We start from the raw sequence: 15,792 nt of genomic DNA on the forward strand, positions 1-15,792 counted from the left end.
AAATGGCACAATGCATGCATTGCACTACTTTGTAAATATGGTGTGGCAGAAAAGCCACTTTAGTATGGCCTTAGCGTATAAAATGGTGCTAGGGTGGAGCTTGGGGCTCTTAAGTATGCACCTTGTTGTATTCATGTTGTGTTTTAGCATCTTTCTTGTCATGGCATATAGACCACGCCTCACACGCAGAGTACCATTTTCATTAGTAGAAGTGTAGGAATGCTGGGACGTAGAAATGTTGTGGCTCCCCATAGATACTGGATCTTACCCTCACAGACGTGTGGAAAGCTAGTGATTTTAGCCAATTTTTGAGGTTTGTAGTGCATTTAATGTCAGGATGGGTCATTTTAACTCTATTTCTTTCTAAAAGTAATTATCCTTGGGGTCTGGTAGGATATAGCTCCCCATAAAGGTATATGGACATAAATCCTCAATCGCCACCATCACGAGGCAAAAAGACTGTTGCTTCCTTTGGCGGCAGTTTACATATCCATGGGGTTGACTAAGTATCCCTCAAAATCTGGGTCTGCTAAGCATATAAATATAAGCTAGTTCTATTGAGATGTGATTTGTCAACAATATTTTTCTTATTAGTAAAGGGTTCCAAGAATTCCCTTCTCTCGTAACCTCTTAATCAAGAACAACACACCACTTAACATAAAACAAAACTGTATTTAAGGAATGTAAGTGTAAAATGTATCACATATGGGTGTTCCACAGGGTGAAAAGGGTGCAGTGCTCATGAAAGTTGGATGCAACAAAACTAATGGACCATATATATTACTAAAATACTAGTTTATAAACTGTTATATATACATTCCATAGGACACATTTTAACTCCTTATTCTCCCTTTAGTAGTCCATATTTATCAATCTCATACTTTATTTCAATGTTGGTGTGTCAACCCATGTCTGTTTAATTGGGAGCTGGGTATTCATTAGGACAACAAAGTAGGGATAGACCCACAAAAAGAAACATATGTTGCTTGAAACAGTAGTTTCCTGGAATATTGGTGGAGGGTGGGGGTGTAGCACAAACCCTTATGTTTCAGCCCCCACCAATTGACATGCCCCTTTGTGATGCACAATGATGTCACAAACCCCCACCGGAGCGGAGGAACAGCAGGTAGGAAAACTGCTCCCACATTCAGTGGGGTTTCTCTCCAAATGATGCCTTCACAGGTTTTGTTGGAAAAGGAAGAGCCTCCCCTTTCCAACAATGCCTTTCACATACCAAGTCCAACAATGCCTTTCACATACCATTTCTCACCACAACCCATGAGCAGGAATACACACTTGACAACAGGAATTTGTCTTGGGGTCTGCCCACCTGGTACAAAGGCTGATCCCACTCCAGGAGCATATTTATTTTTGAAAGAGGTTTGGATTCCCCTGGGATCATGTCCCCAGAGAAAAACAAACCTCTTTTACAACAATATACTATTGAGTGTGTGTCAGCCCTTTCTGCATATGCCGACCTCTGGGGGACATTTTTTAGCTATGGAGATGTTTGCTATCCTTGGGGGTGCATTTACATCCAGAGGTGATAGGAAGGATCTTCATGGCCAAAAAAAGACTGATGGGACAAAGACAGTCCCCCATGAGCAACCACATTGCTAGAAAAGTGACCTATATTTGCAAATGAGGCTAGTTTTGGATTTGTAAAGACACTCCAATTAGGTGTTTGGCAGGGCATGGGAAAAAGCATACATTTTAGTTTGCTGGAGGCAACGGTTCTGGCAATATCAGGGAAATCAGCATTAAAAAACTGACCCATCTGGTTATATAACAGACCAATAACCAGCTAACAAACGGGCCCACACACCGGCCTGCAAGACCAGCTCATCAGGTACCTCCTGATTGTCCTATAGGTCAGTTCTACCCTGAATGGTGGTCATGTAAAGTGCACCACCACCATAATGTTGAGTTTTTTGCTATATAAAAAGAGATCAGGTATGGGGTTTGGCCCTTTTTGCACATGGGCCGACACGCCAGGGACATCTTTTTTTGGCTGTGCAGATGTTTGCTGACCACTGGAGGGTGTAATTGGGCCCTCCCACAGAGAAAATAAAACACAGCCATTGCTAAAAAAAGGGAAAATTACTTTGCCTATTGTAACTTTGCATGTAAGGCACAACACTACCTTCAGGGCTTACCCCTTGTAGTTTGAAGTTCAATATGGTATTGTGTATGTGGCAAGATAAAGGAATACTTTGTGTCTTTTTGTAGAGTCCTTAGAGAACCTACATCAGTCAGATGTGTTTTTTCTTTTTTTTCTGTTGTAACATCTCATAGTCACACGTATTCACCCAGGTGATTTTACTCTTTGTCACACACATCGCACACTTTCACACATCACAAATTGAGTTAAAAGCATACTTCTGCCTTCTTTGTAGGACAAACTGCTTTTTGAAGGATGTTTTCAGGCAGGTTTTGCCCAGTCAGCAGAGATGGCGTCTCAGTAGATGACTACTGCCCAGGCCCTAACTTGCGTTATGGAGGATAGCTGTGAGGCAGCATATGATGTAGAGGAAAATAGAGCAGAATCTGGAAGTGATTTTTCAGTTGATGGAGTTCCTTATGATAATTCATCTTCTAGTGATTCTGAGGGAGATGTTGAAGGCAGTTGTGCTGTCCCTTTTCAAGTACAGGCTGTGAAGTGGAGTGACCGGAGCAGGGTAGACCAACCTATAGAGCACGCTTGTGTGGGGCCAAGCACAGACAGAGTGCTCTCTTGTCAAACCCCAGATTTGGTTAATCCCCAAAATATAGTGTTCACTGGCATTTTTGGATGTAAAGTTGATTCAACTAATTTGTTTGCAGACTGACTTCATCCATCTCTTTTTGGATATTGACTTTCTTCAAGAAATTTAAAAGACATTTGAGTGCTGCACAATTTCTGAGGGCACATGGAAAAACTTTAGGGCCTGATTCTAGGGCATACCAGTGGACTTCCACTTCACTTGAGGAGTTGACAATATTTTTAGGCTTTACACTTGAAATGGGTTTATTGCACAAACCAAACTTACAGGCCTCTTGTCTGCTCCCATTGTATGGGAAACACCCATCATCACACTGTACATGAGCAGAGATTGTTTTTTGCTATTGCAGCCATGTTTGGAATGGGGTCCTTGGTTGGCAGTCAGGTTGCCCTCTGCCCAAGCAAGGACCCTCACTCTTGTCAGGGTAAAGGAGAAACACACCTAGGATGACCCCTGTTCACCACTTGGTAGCTTAGCATAAGCAGTAAGGCTTAGCTCTAAAAGCAATGTGTAAAGTATTTGTACCAACATACACAGTAATACAGCGAAAACACTACAAAATGGATACCACACCAGTTTAGAAAAATAGATAATATTTATCTAAATCAAACAAGACCGTAATGACAAAAATCCAACATACATAAAGCAAGATATGAATTTTCAAAAGAATAAAGCCTTACTCATTAGAAAAGAATGGAAATAATGTTACACAAAGTACCTGGTAGCGCCAAAAACAAAGTCACATGGGCGACCGTGCATCGAAAAAGACCAGTGATGTGTCAATTTCTCACTCACAAGCGAGACCGTGTGTCGTTCCTTCTTAGGTCGGGTCAGCTTGTGCAGTTTTCCTCTCCCGCAAGAGAGCGATGCGTCAATTCCCAGAGGGGCACTTAGGGTCCTGGCAGGCTTTGCGCAGATTTTTCAAGCCTAGTGATGCTGCATTTGAAATCCATTTGCACGGTGTCAGAGATCCACGCTGGATGGGGCTTGTGTTGTTTTCGGCATCTGCTAGCGGGTGTTGCATTACTTCTCCAGCTGCGATGCGCCAATCATCCAGCCACGATGGGTGGCGCATCGATTTCAGACGCTATTCTCCTTAGCAGAGGTTGCTCTTGGTTCCACAAGTAATCTGATTTTCAGCGGTTATGGGTGCAATACTTATACCCCTTTCTGCCTTTGAAGATGGCAAACTTCAAAGGGAAGTCTCTCTTGTTTGCAAGATACTGCTTTGCCCAGGCCAAGCCCCAGACACGCAAGGGGGTAGGAGTCTGCATTGGGTGAGGGCAGGAACAGCCCATTCAGGTGTAAGTGACCACTCCTCCCTTCCCCTCCGGTCCAGATGGCTCATGAGGATATGCAGGCTACACCCTAGCTCCCTTTGTGTCACTGCCTAGAGGAGATTCACAAACAGTCCAACTGTCAGTCTGACCCAGATAAGCAATACACAAAAAGCAGAGTCACAGAATGGTTTACGCAAGGAAATACCTACTTTCTAAAAGTGGCATTTTCACATAGACAATCTAAAAACAAACTTTACTAAAATATTTATTTTGAAATTGTGAGTTCAGAGAACCTAAACTCAAAATTTAAATTTGTTCCCAAAGGGAATCTGCACCTTAATGATATCTAAGAGCAGCTCCAATGTTAAACTGGAGAGAGATAGACCTTGCAACAGTGAATGCTGAGTTTAGCTGTATTTTACTGTTAGGACATGTAAAACACACCAGTACATGTCCCACCTTTAACATACACTGCACCCTGCCCATGGGGTTGCCTATGGCCTACCTTAGGGGTGTCTTACATGTAGAAAAAGGGAAGGTATAGGCCTGGCAAGTGGGTACACTTGCCAAGTCGAACTGGCAGTTTAAAACTGCCCACACAGACACTGCAATGGCAGGTCTGAGCCACGTTTACAGGGCTATTAATGTGGGTGGCACAACCAGTGCTGGAGGCTGTGAGAAAGTAGCCTCTTTCTAGCATGGTTACTCCCACTTTTGGCCTGTTTGTGAGTGTTTGTCAGTGAGTTTTTACTGTCTCAATGGGATCCAGCTAGCCAGGACCCAAATGCTCATAGTTTAAAACCTATTTGTCAGTGTGTTTTGCCTGGCTCACTGGGATCCTGCTAGCTAGAACCCCGGTGCTCATAGTTTGTGGCCTATGTGTGTTGTCAGTATGCTTGACTGTGTCACTGAAGTTCTGCTAACCAGAACTCCAGTGCTTATGCTCTCTCTACTTACCAAATTTGTCACTACAGTTTAGTGACTCCATATTCCAATTTTGATTGGCACACTGGACGCCCCTTATAGGTCCCTAGTATATGGTGCCTAGGTACCCAGGGCATTGGGGTTCCAGGAGATCCTTATGGGCTGCAGCGTTTCTTTTGCCACCCATAAGGAGCTCATACAAACCTTTCTTCAGGACTGCCACAGCAGCCTGAGTGAAATAGTGCACACACTATTGCACAGCCATTTTCCACTGCACTAAGTAACTTATAAGTCACCTATATGTCTAACCATCATTTACTGAAGGCTAGGTGCAAAGTTACTGCGTGTGGGGTAACCCTTGCACTAGCAAAGGTGCCCCCACATCGAACAGGGTCAATTCCTCGGAATTTGTGAGTGTGGGGATACCATTATAAGTGTGCACTACATATATGTCAATACATATATGTAGCTTCACAATGGTAACTCCGAATATGGCCATGTGAGGTGTCTACAATCATGGTATTGACCCCCCAATCCAAATTTGGTATTGGGGGGCCAATCCCATGCACCATGGACCCCAAGTACTGCCAAACCAGCTCACTGAGGTTTCCACTGCAGCCCCAGCTGCTGCCACCTCACAGACAGGTTTCTGCCCTTCTGGGGATTGACCAGCTCAATCTGAGGAAAACAAAACAATGCATTTCCTTTAGGAGAGGGGTGTTACACCCTCTCCCATTGAAAATAGGTGTTACAGACATGGGAGGGGTATCCTCCCAGAGCCTCTGGAAATGCTTTTAAGGGAACAAATGGTGCCCTTCTTAAATACTCCAGTCTACACCAGTTCAGGGTCCCCCAGTCTCTGCTTTGGTGTGAAACTGGACAAAGGAAAGGGAGTGATCACTCCCCTGTCCATCACCACCCCAGGGGTGGTGCCCAGAGCTCCTCCAGTGTGTCCCTGGCATTAGTCATCTTGGATTCCACGGTGTGGGGACCCTCTGGAGAGCTCTGAGTGGCCAGTGCCAGCAGGTGATGTCAGAGACCCCTCCTTGTAGGTGCATATCTCAGTAGGTAGCCAATCCCCCTCTCAGGGTTCTTTAGGGTCTCTCCTCTGCGTGTTTCCTAAGATTCGGTTTGCAAATTCCTCCAGGACTCCTCTGAATCCTCTGCTTCAGCTTCTGTCCATCGGATCAACCGCAGACTGCTCCAGGAACCGCTGTAACTGCAACAAAGGATCCAGGACGACTCTTGTGACCTGCAACTATAGCTCCAGCCAGCATTTGCAACAGTTTCCAAGGTACGCATGCTCTGAGGACTGCCTGTTTTCACCCTGCACCAGAAGAACCAAAAGAATCTCCCATGGAGTGACGGAGTCAATTCCCTGCTTCAGCATTTACCCATCTGTGATGACAGCTGGCACTCTGGGACTCCTCTCCTGATGACGAGCATGCTCCCTGGAACACAGGTGGTGGACCAAAGTGACCCACACTGTCCAAAGGTCCAGCTGTCCAAATTTGGTGGAGGCAAGAGCTTGCCTTCCCGTGCTGTGACAGTACCCCTGTGCACCAAGTCTTCTACAGCTCGTTGGGCTTCTGTGCACTTCTTCCAAAAGTTCTTCATGCACAGCTTAGCCCAGGTCCCCAGCACTCTATCGTGCAATGCACAGCTCCCTGAGTTGTTCTCCGGCGGTGTGGGACCTTCCTGTGTAGTGCTGTGACAACCGCACTTTGCATGTTCTTTGTCCCCATGTTCTGGGACTCTTGTGGGCACTGCCTGGTTTTCTGAGGACTCCCTGAAGTGCTGAGAGTCCCCTCTGTCTCCTCAGTCCAAGTTGAGAGCCCCAGGTCCCTCCTGGGTCCAGGCAGCTGCTCTTTGACGCACACTGCATACTTGCTTGAACCAAGGCTTGTTGGCCGAATCCAGCAACGCAAACAGCCTGCATCCAACAACTCGACGTGGGACATCCCCTGTACCAAGCAGGAACCCGCAGCCATCTTCTTTGGTGCACTCTGTACTTTTCTTCTGACCGGAGAATCCACTTTTGCACCTTCTTCTAGGTTGGCAGGGGCTCCTGTCCTTCCTGGACTCTTCTTCGACTTCTGGATTTGGTCTCCTCTCTCCACAGGTCTTCAGGTCTAGGAATCCATTGTGTTTTGCTTGCAGTCTTGCTTGGTTCTTGCATAATCCTTTATCACCACTTGTAGTGTGTCCTGAAGAAACTTGCTGTACTTTACTCCTGCTTTCCTGGGCTCTGGGGTGGGGTACTTTACTTATCATTGTTGTTCTCTTCCTCCCAGTGCCCCTCTACACACTACACTTACCTAAGGGGGAATTCAACGTTTGCATTCCACTATTTTAGTATATGGTTTGTGTTGCTCCTTGGCCCATTGTAATCTATTCTATTTTCTACTGTTTGCAGTATTCTATGACTTTTTACTTACCTTATTTTGGTTACTAGTGTATATATTGTGTATAATACTTACCTCCAGAAGGAGTATTGCCTCTAAGATATTTTTGGCCTTGTGTCACTAAAATAAAGTACCTTTATTGTTGGTAACATTGAGTATTGTCTTTCATTGTGTATAAGAACTGTGTAACTATAGTGGTAGTGAAGGAGCTTTGCATGTCTAGTCGTTCATCCTAAACTGCTCTGCTACAGCTACCTCTAGACAGCCTAAGCTGCTGGAACACTGCCTACATTTCACTAAGAAGGGATAACTGGACCTGGTATAAGGTGTACTTACCTAGGGTACCCAAAACAAACCATGCCAGCCTCTTACACAGTCCCACTAGTAGCATTTGATTTACAGCCCCTGGGCACCTCTAGTGCACTGTACTAGGGACTTACTAGTAAATCAAATATACCAATCATGGACAGCGAATGACACGTATAATTTGCACAGACAACACTTACACTTTAGCACTGGTCAGCAGTGGTAAAGTGTCCAGAGCAAACAAAACAGCAAAAACAGAGTCCATCACACATAAACAACCTGGGAAGCAGAGGCAACAAGTTAGGGGAGACCACACCAAAGATGCCAAGTCTAACAAGCACATTGTACATTTCTATGACAATTCTGATGCATTGCCCAGGACCATCCAGATCATGACAGGTTGTTCACAATTTGGTCTGTCATGGAACGTTTGTCTGTCAGGTTTCTAGGGATTTAGTTATTTGAAAGAATTTAGCCATTGATGAGGCCTTGGCTTGGTCTTGTACAAAGGGTGTCTGCTATTCAGGCAGTACGTTGGAATAAAAAGAGCTTGCCATAGGATCAACTTGTGCATGCTGTATGAAACTATTTTGGGAATGTATACAACTTAAGAGTGTATACAGAGAAAACTCCAGTCTAAAACCTATAGGTTGCCTTCCCATGCTAGGAGTCACAGTAAAAATTGTACAGAAGTTTGTCCAGCTTCTACTTAACAAAGGTTATAAACTTTTTGTGGACAACTTCTATACAGGAGTAGAGCTATTTAGTGAGCTATACAAAGCTGACACTGTGGCATGCGGTACGGTTGATTGTTGCCGTAAAGGAGTCCAGCAGGATCTTGTTTGCTCCAAAAATGCCAGAGCAAAGCATTGTGTACCAATGATGATCTCATGTTCAGTTTATCTGATAGGTGTGATGCCTATGTGCACACTACAATTCAGGATGAGAGCAATTCCCTTGTCATGGTTTCGAGTCAGATGACCGAAGTTCACAAGCTGACCTGTATACTTGATTACAACAAGTACATGGGCATGGATAAGAATGACCAGGTTCTTCAGCCGTACAATGCCAGTTGTAAAACTTGCACCTGGCATAAGAAACTGTTTACCTACCTGATCCAGATGTTAACATTCAATAATGATGTTGTTTATCATCAGAATACTACAGGAAGACTTGTCTTTACTTGTCTTTCAGTTTACCATCATTGAAAGTGTTACTGCTACAGAAGAAGCTGCCTTCACTTTATATGCTCTGGAGGACATGGCAAGGCTACAGGATCTACAATTTAGCAAATGCATTTCTGAGGAGCTAAAGAGACTAGACCATGTTGTAGTTGTAGAGTCTGCTCTAAGCAAGGAAAGAGGTGGAAGGGTTGTGTTTAGTGTCCCCAATACCCACTCAACCAACCCAATGTTTTCCTACTTGCTTTATGTTGTGCCATGCAGAAATGAAGTATTGGGAAATTGACTGAGGTAGAGTTGCCATAACATAAACCTTTCAGTGGCTGTGCATAGATACCCATCTTCCATGAGCCACTTCTTCACTAGGTGAGCAGGCATAGAAATTATTTTCCTCTACCTGAGCAAATCATTGACACTTTTATATGTCATCAGAATGTGGTAGGTGTTCTGTTCCCCAAAGGACAAGTGCATTATAGTCCCGGCAGTGCACATAATGGTGGACAGAACATAAGCTACATTGTCACGGAGTACTTTATGTGGCAAAAACATAGGCAGTCTTGTCCAGCATGTTTGCCTTAGTTTCAAATGCATATTTGCTCACTGAATTTGAGGTATGTGTGTGCCTTTCATGGCAGTCTCCGACACCCACAAATTGCATCCACAAACTTGAAGCAGTTTTATTCAGCACAGTGAGTGCACTGAAGGTGCATGAAAGACACATTTTCTTGAACCTCAATCAGATAGTAACTGAAGGCATTAGTAATAGTTCACTTGTCAACTATACAGGACTTGTGGGGGGCAGAGACATAAACAGGTTTGAAAAGCTTATGCTAGGTGTGCTTTCACAGGGATATTGCATAGATAGAAAGCAGGTAGTCAAAGTAGTAAAGATACACATGTCATAACTTCATCTTTGGTGTCACACTCACTCGATACTGAATTACTCTCTCACTCAAGTAACCAAATGACTCAAAACCATACAGATTGCAACAGGAAGCCTCCTCCCAAAAACTATCACCACACACACCATGCACCTCATACAGCTTTACTGGCTCTCTAGCCACAATTATTTTCATGCTCCTGACACACACATTCAAAGTATTACACATCACTGGCCCAGCATACCTAAAAACTGCCTCAGATGTCAGAAACCTTCTAGATAACTTTGCTCAACCAGACTCCCCCTCACACACATTCTATGCATACGCAGCACCAAACCAAGGAAAAGTAACTTCTAATTTCCTCAGAAATGTAAGCATGACTTTCCTCTGCACTTCTGCACTGCCCCTACAATTATAATTTTTTTTGTCCTCATTCACCACAACCTGTGAACCATCTCTATTCCAAAAAGACTTTTTGCACCCTCTCAATGAACAAAGATGGCCCATGCCAGGGGGCTCCATTTTACTCTCACACAACCTTCAGCCGTGGAGGAAGAAAAACCACTGCCGGGCAGGAGATCCTAGAGAGAGGTGTATAATCATTGGACAGCCGGGCTTCCTTACCCCCGGATTTTATCATTAAATACCTACTCCACAGCTCACTCAAAAGATCTCAGAATGATTTCAACTCCATTCTACCAAAGGGGCCCAAAGATTCACTCTTGTCCTCCTGGTACTTCGTGACTCCAAGTCCATTTTTAAAGTGTAAAAGACAGCACTAAGCCAATCCGAATATGCCGGGGGGGAACAGACATCCATCTTCTACAAATATCTCTTCTAGCCAACAGGATAACATAAAACTAAAAATGTATCCTGTCGAATTTGCCAAGTCTAATTCTTGTGACTGCCTAAATATAATCAAGGGGAGAGATACTATAATTTTTTAACCTAATATACCCGAAATGGTACGACATACTTCCCCCCAAAATCAATAATTGCCCGGACATTCCCAAAACATATGAACATCTGTTGCCCTTTCTAAACCACATTTCAGGCATTTCACTACCTCTCCTTTTATTATTTTGGACAACTTATCCAACGAGATATAAGCTCTGTGTATAGTGTAGAGATGGTTTTTCCTTACTGGAGCTGGTTTTACTACATCAAACAGAATTTACAAAGATTTCGTCCACCATCTATGTACCATCTTCCTGGATATAAGATCCCCTCAAAGATCCATAGGCAAATTAAAGTCTCCGTCTAATCCTTCCACAATTTCCTAATACCAAAGCGCAATCTTTTGTGGAGCCAAGGAAAACACAGGGAGACAATCTTCCAAAATATTTGCTGAACCTAAACACCCGTTAACCCCCTGTGACCATTCCTTTATCTGCAAAAACTTCAGTCTGGACCGGGATCCTCTTGTTTTCTCCATCAGCTCTTCCCATGAGAGCAAGTTTTCTTCATGAAAAAGGTCCCCCCAGACTTCAATTCTCGCCTTTTTAATTGGCAAGACAAGAACATCTTTGAAGCATTCTGGTTTACCCGGAGAGTCCCAAATAGGCGTATTGTGGCTATAGTAGTTTGCTTTTGCCAGTAGTCTTATCTAATACCAACACTTCGCGAGATTTTGCAGTATTTTCAACTTCATTTTTTTTTAAAACTTGGGGTCCCAAAATTTGTGCAAAAAGTGTCTTGTTGCCCCCTCAACAGTCATAACCATAGCCTTATACATTACACCAATCGCTGGAGAGTCCGGACATGTGAATAACATACTTGAATTTTTAAATAAAAATGCCCAAGCATAGTATCTCAAATCCGCCAAAGCCAAACCTCCCTTCTCCCTCCTTCTGTGCAACTTTTTTCAAGATATTCTTGGGACCTTTGACCTCCATATGAAAGCATTTATGGCCTACTGGATTTTATCTAAATATCCTTTATGCATTATAAGAGGGATAGTCGAAAACAAAAAGTTCCACTTAGTTAAAATTACCATTTTAACCAAGTTGACTCTTCCAAGTATAGTCAATGGAAGATGTGCCCATCTTTGCATTATACCTTTGCATTCCACCGACAATATTTGTTGATTCCTCTCTGCCAAATGCTCAACATCGGGTGTCACCATTATACCCAAATACCTCACTTCTTTCATTCCATACACCGAGTTTTCCTTCAGGTTCCAGGCCATTGTATCTATTTTTTCAACATTCACCCGGTATCATGACACGATGCCAAATTTCTCTGCCAACTAGAACTGTTGATAACTTATTAGTATATACAAGAAGATCATCTGCATATAATGCTACCTTTTTCACCAAATCTTTACAACTAAAAGGGGAGATTGTAAAGTTCTGCCTGATCTTTCTGGCCAATGGTTCTATATACAAATTAAACAATACGGAAGACAAAGGGCATCCCTGCCTAGTACATCTTGTGATTGAGATGAGTGAGGTTTCCGTTTACTAATACCCTAGCCGAGGGGGCTTTATAAATGTGATCGATGGTCCTGCAAAACGTGTCCCTCAAATTACCATGTCTCAAGATTGATTTCAAATAGTTTCAGTTAACCTGATCAAAAGCCTTCATTGCATCTATGATAATGATTGCCAAAGGAGATTCAAGAGAAGTGGCCAAATCTATCGCCCCAGTCAGATTAAAAGTCAGTTCATGCAAAACTCTTCCTCTAGAAAAACCTTTCTGATCAGGGTGTATCAGGTTATTCACTACTCTACTTAACCTATCTGCTAATATTTTGGCAAATAGTTTGTAATCGCTGTTCAACAGTGATATAGGCCTGTACAATGCACATTTTACCAGATATCTATATGGTTTCAAGATTTATGTGATAATTACCTCACTCCACGAAGTTGGTATGTGAGTTCCATTTTCAAGAATCCCTTCAAACAATTCTGTTAAGGCTGGAATAATTGAGTCCCCCAATACTTGATATGATTCCACTGGGATACCATCTGGGCCAGGGGCTTTCCATCCCTTGCTCCCCCTTAAAGTTCCTCTCATCAATTCTGAGGTTATAGGTCTATTCAAAAATGCCTGCTCCAGCTGTGAAATACTAGGGAGTATGTCAGGCCCCAACCACTCATCTACCTTTTCCTCTCCCACCTCTAACTCCTCTGTGTAAAGTTGAGTAAAAAAGTTTTGAAAGACCATCTCGATGGATTTGCTATTCGTTACTCTTTCTCTTAACTGATCTACTTAAATTTCTTTAATATAATTCCGTACTTTGTCTGATTTACTCTTCCAAGCTAACAGCTTCCCCGTATTTTCACCATATTCAAAATGGGCCAATTTACTAGCCTCCCACCTTTTTATAATTCTACCTTGTGGCACATCTTCCAGTTGTTGTTTCAACTTATCCAAATGAATCCTCAAAGCCTCAGTTTCGCCCATCTCCACCAACTGATGCTCATTCCTGGACATTTCCTGTTCTACGAAACTCATTTTGCTTATTTTTATAGCTGCATATGCTCATAATCCTCCCTCTTATAACTTCTTTAAAAGTATCCCAAACTACTGATGGCAGAGAAGACCCCACATTAACTCTAAAAAAATCCTGTCTCCTTGCGTAATTGAGATACAACCTCATCGTCTAATAATAATGAACGGTCTAATGTCTATCTTTTACTGGTTGTCTTCTGAATTAAGGCAATCTCTAGCAGAACAGCTGGGTGATCTGATAAATGAGCCGGCTGATATACTAAGTTTCCCACACAGTCTCTCAACCGCCCCTACAATTATTGCATTCCACAAGAAGGTGAACAAGTGTTTTGCTCATAGGTCGGCAAGAGGATACCTCTGGGTGATATAACGTTTTACAAATGCACCATACATTAAAAATAATTCTTCACCCAATGCTACAAGTATGGGTGGCATTTGTCCTGCTTGTCATGTTCGTCCTTTGTCAGAACTTAGTAGATTTTCAGGCCCTGATTTATACTTTTTGAGGCAAAATTGCACTAACGCAGTTTTGCACCAAAACGTTTAGCATCGGCTTGCACCATTTCTGTGCACCAGATGGGCACCATATTTATGGAATGGTGCAAGCTGGTGCAAAGGGTAGGCTAGTGTAAAAAAAATGACGTTAGTCGGTGGGGCTGGCGGTATCGAAGAAGAAGATTTTACACCAAAAAATGACGTTAGGCAGGTTAGAGAAAAATGTTTACCCTAACCTGCCTAGAGTCATTTTCAGATGCAAAACCATCCATACCACATGACTCCTATCTTAGAAAAGACAGAAGTCATGCCCACCACCCCAATGGTTAGCACAGGGAACCAGAGTCACCTGGGCATGGCCATTGCATCCTGTGCCATGTATGGGGGCCCATTTCAGGGCCCCCTATAGCTCTTTATAAAATAAAATAAAATACTTACCTGTAATTACCTGGTATGGGGACCCCCATCATCCCCTGTCCCTCTGAAGTGGGTGGGGGTGTCCCTGGGGCCTGGGAAGGGCACCTGTGGGCTTATTCCATGGTGTTCCACCATGGAAATAGGCCCACAGGTCCCCTAACGCCTGCCCTGACCCAGGCGTTAAAAAATGGGGCAAAGCAAAGCTTGACCCCTCCTCCCTCCCGTGCACCATTTTTGCACAGGAGTATAAATATGGCATTAGGGCTATAGAGTCATTTTTGCACGGGAACGCCTATCTTGCATCTCATTAAGGCAAGGTAGGTTTCCACGTCCAAAAAATAACTTTAACTCCATAAATTTGGTGCTAAACCGTCTAGCGCCAAAGTATAAATATGCAGTTAGTTTTGCACCAAATTAGAGTAAAAAAAATGATGCTAATTCGGTGCAAACAGAGTATAACTATGCCCCTAAGTATTTTAGGTCCCCACTACAAACCAGGCCAGCATCCTACAATGACCACGAGGATACGCTGAGCTCAAGCTTCAAATTAAATGAAACTGCAAGCCCTTTGAGGTGAGCACTTGCCCATTGCCCAGGGAGCCTTCCAAATGACTCCCTAGTATTCAGTAGGTGAATGCCTTCTTGAAGACCGCCCTGTGACGTGTATCCCTGAGCAGAGATCCTCTTGGGGGAGGCAGCGGTGCTAAAGGGATGAGGTCTCTTCCACTTAGATCAATGCTTGGGGCATTCTATAGGAAATTGCTCTATTGGATTGATACATCGTTTTAAGGTTTATATATAAGCTATGAATTCTGATTTATAAAAACAATAACAAATTCAAAGTTTGAAAAAGAGCATACTGTATACTGAGGCCGAGATTTACTTAGATATAAACATACATTTTACAATTATATAGTGCAAACAAATCACCGGAGAGGGTCACTCAGTGCTAATTGCATGTCACAGATGGAAAGGTTGTTGATGTATGCTGGACTCTGTTTTTACTGTTTTTGGTACTCTGGACATTTTACCACTGCTAACCAGTGCTTAAGTGCAGGTTCTCCCCTGCCCCATGGGCAGGGTTCAGTGTATGTTAAAGGTGGGACATGTAGTTATGTGTTTTACATGTCCCGACAGTGAAATACCACCAAATTCATTTTTCACTGTTGCAAGGCCTATCTCTCTCATAGGATAACACGGGCTGCCTTTATTTATTTATTTTTATAAATTTTTTTCAAAACGCATTTTATTGGTTTTCAATATAACACATACAATAAAACGCATTCCCCCCAAGGAGGGCCCTGGAGTACGACAATAATGTGCCTTGTCATTATTTGCCAGTAGCTCGTATGTCTTGTTCTACAGTTATCTTTACTTTACATGTAACTTGTAATGTTTATTGGATCACAGCATACGCGTAAGCATCTACAAAAGACTCGATGGACCAAGTTTTATTTAATAGCAAAGGAGAAACTCTCGACATCTCTATGACATGGGCCTCCCCTTGAGAGGATCAAACTCCCCCCCTTCCTCCACACTTGTCGCTCGTGTGCCTAGTTACTTTGGTATATCAGTGGTTTTCGGGTCCCTGGTGTTACCCCATAGTGCAGCAATCTGTGTCTTGCAGTAGTCAGCTCTATCAATTTTTTGCAGGGGATGGTTATCTTGCTATGGGTCTGTTTCGA

The sequence above is a fragment of the Pleurodeles waltl genome, chromosome 2_2 (assembly GCF_031143425.1).
Source record: "Pleurodeles waltl isolate 20211129_DDA chromosome 2_2, aPleWal1.hap1.20221129, whole genome shotgun sequence".
NCBI lineage: Eukaryota > Metazoa > Chordata > Amphibia > Caudata > Salamandridae > Pleurodeles > Pleurodeles waltl.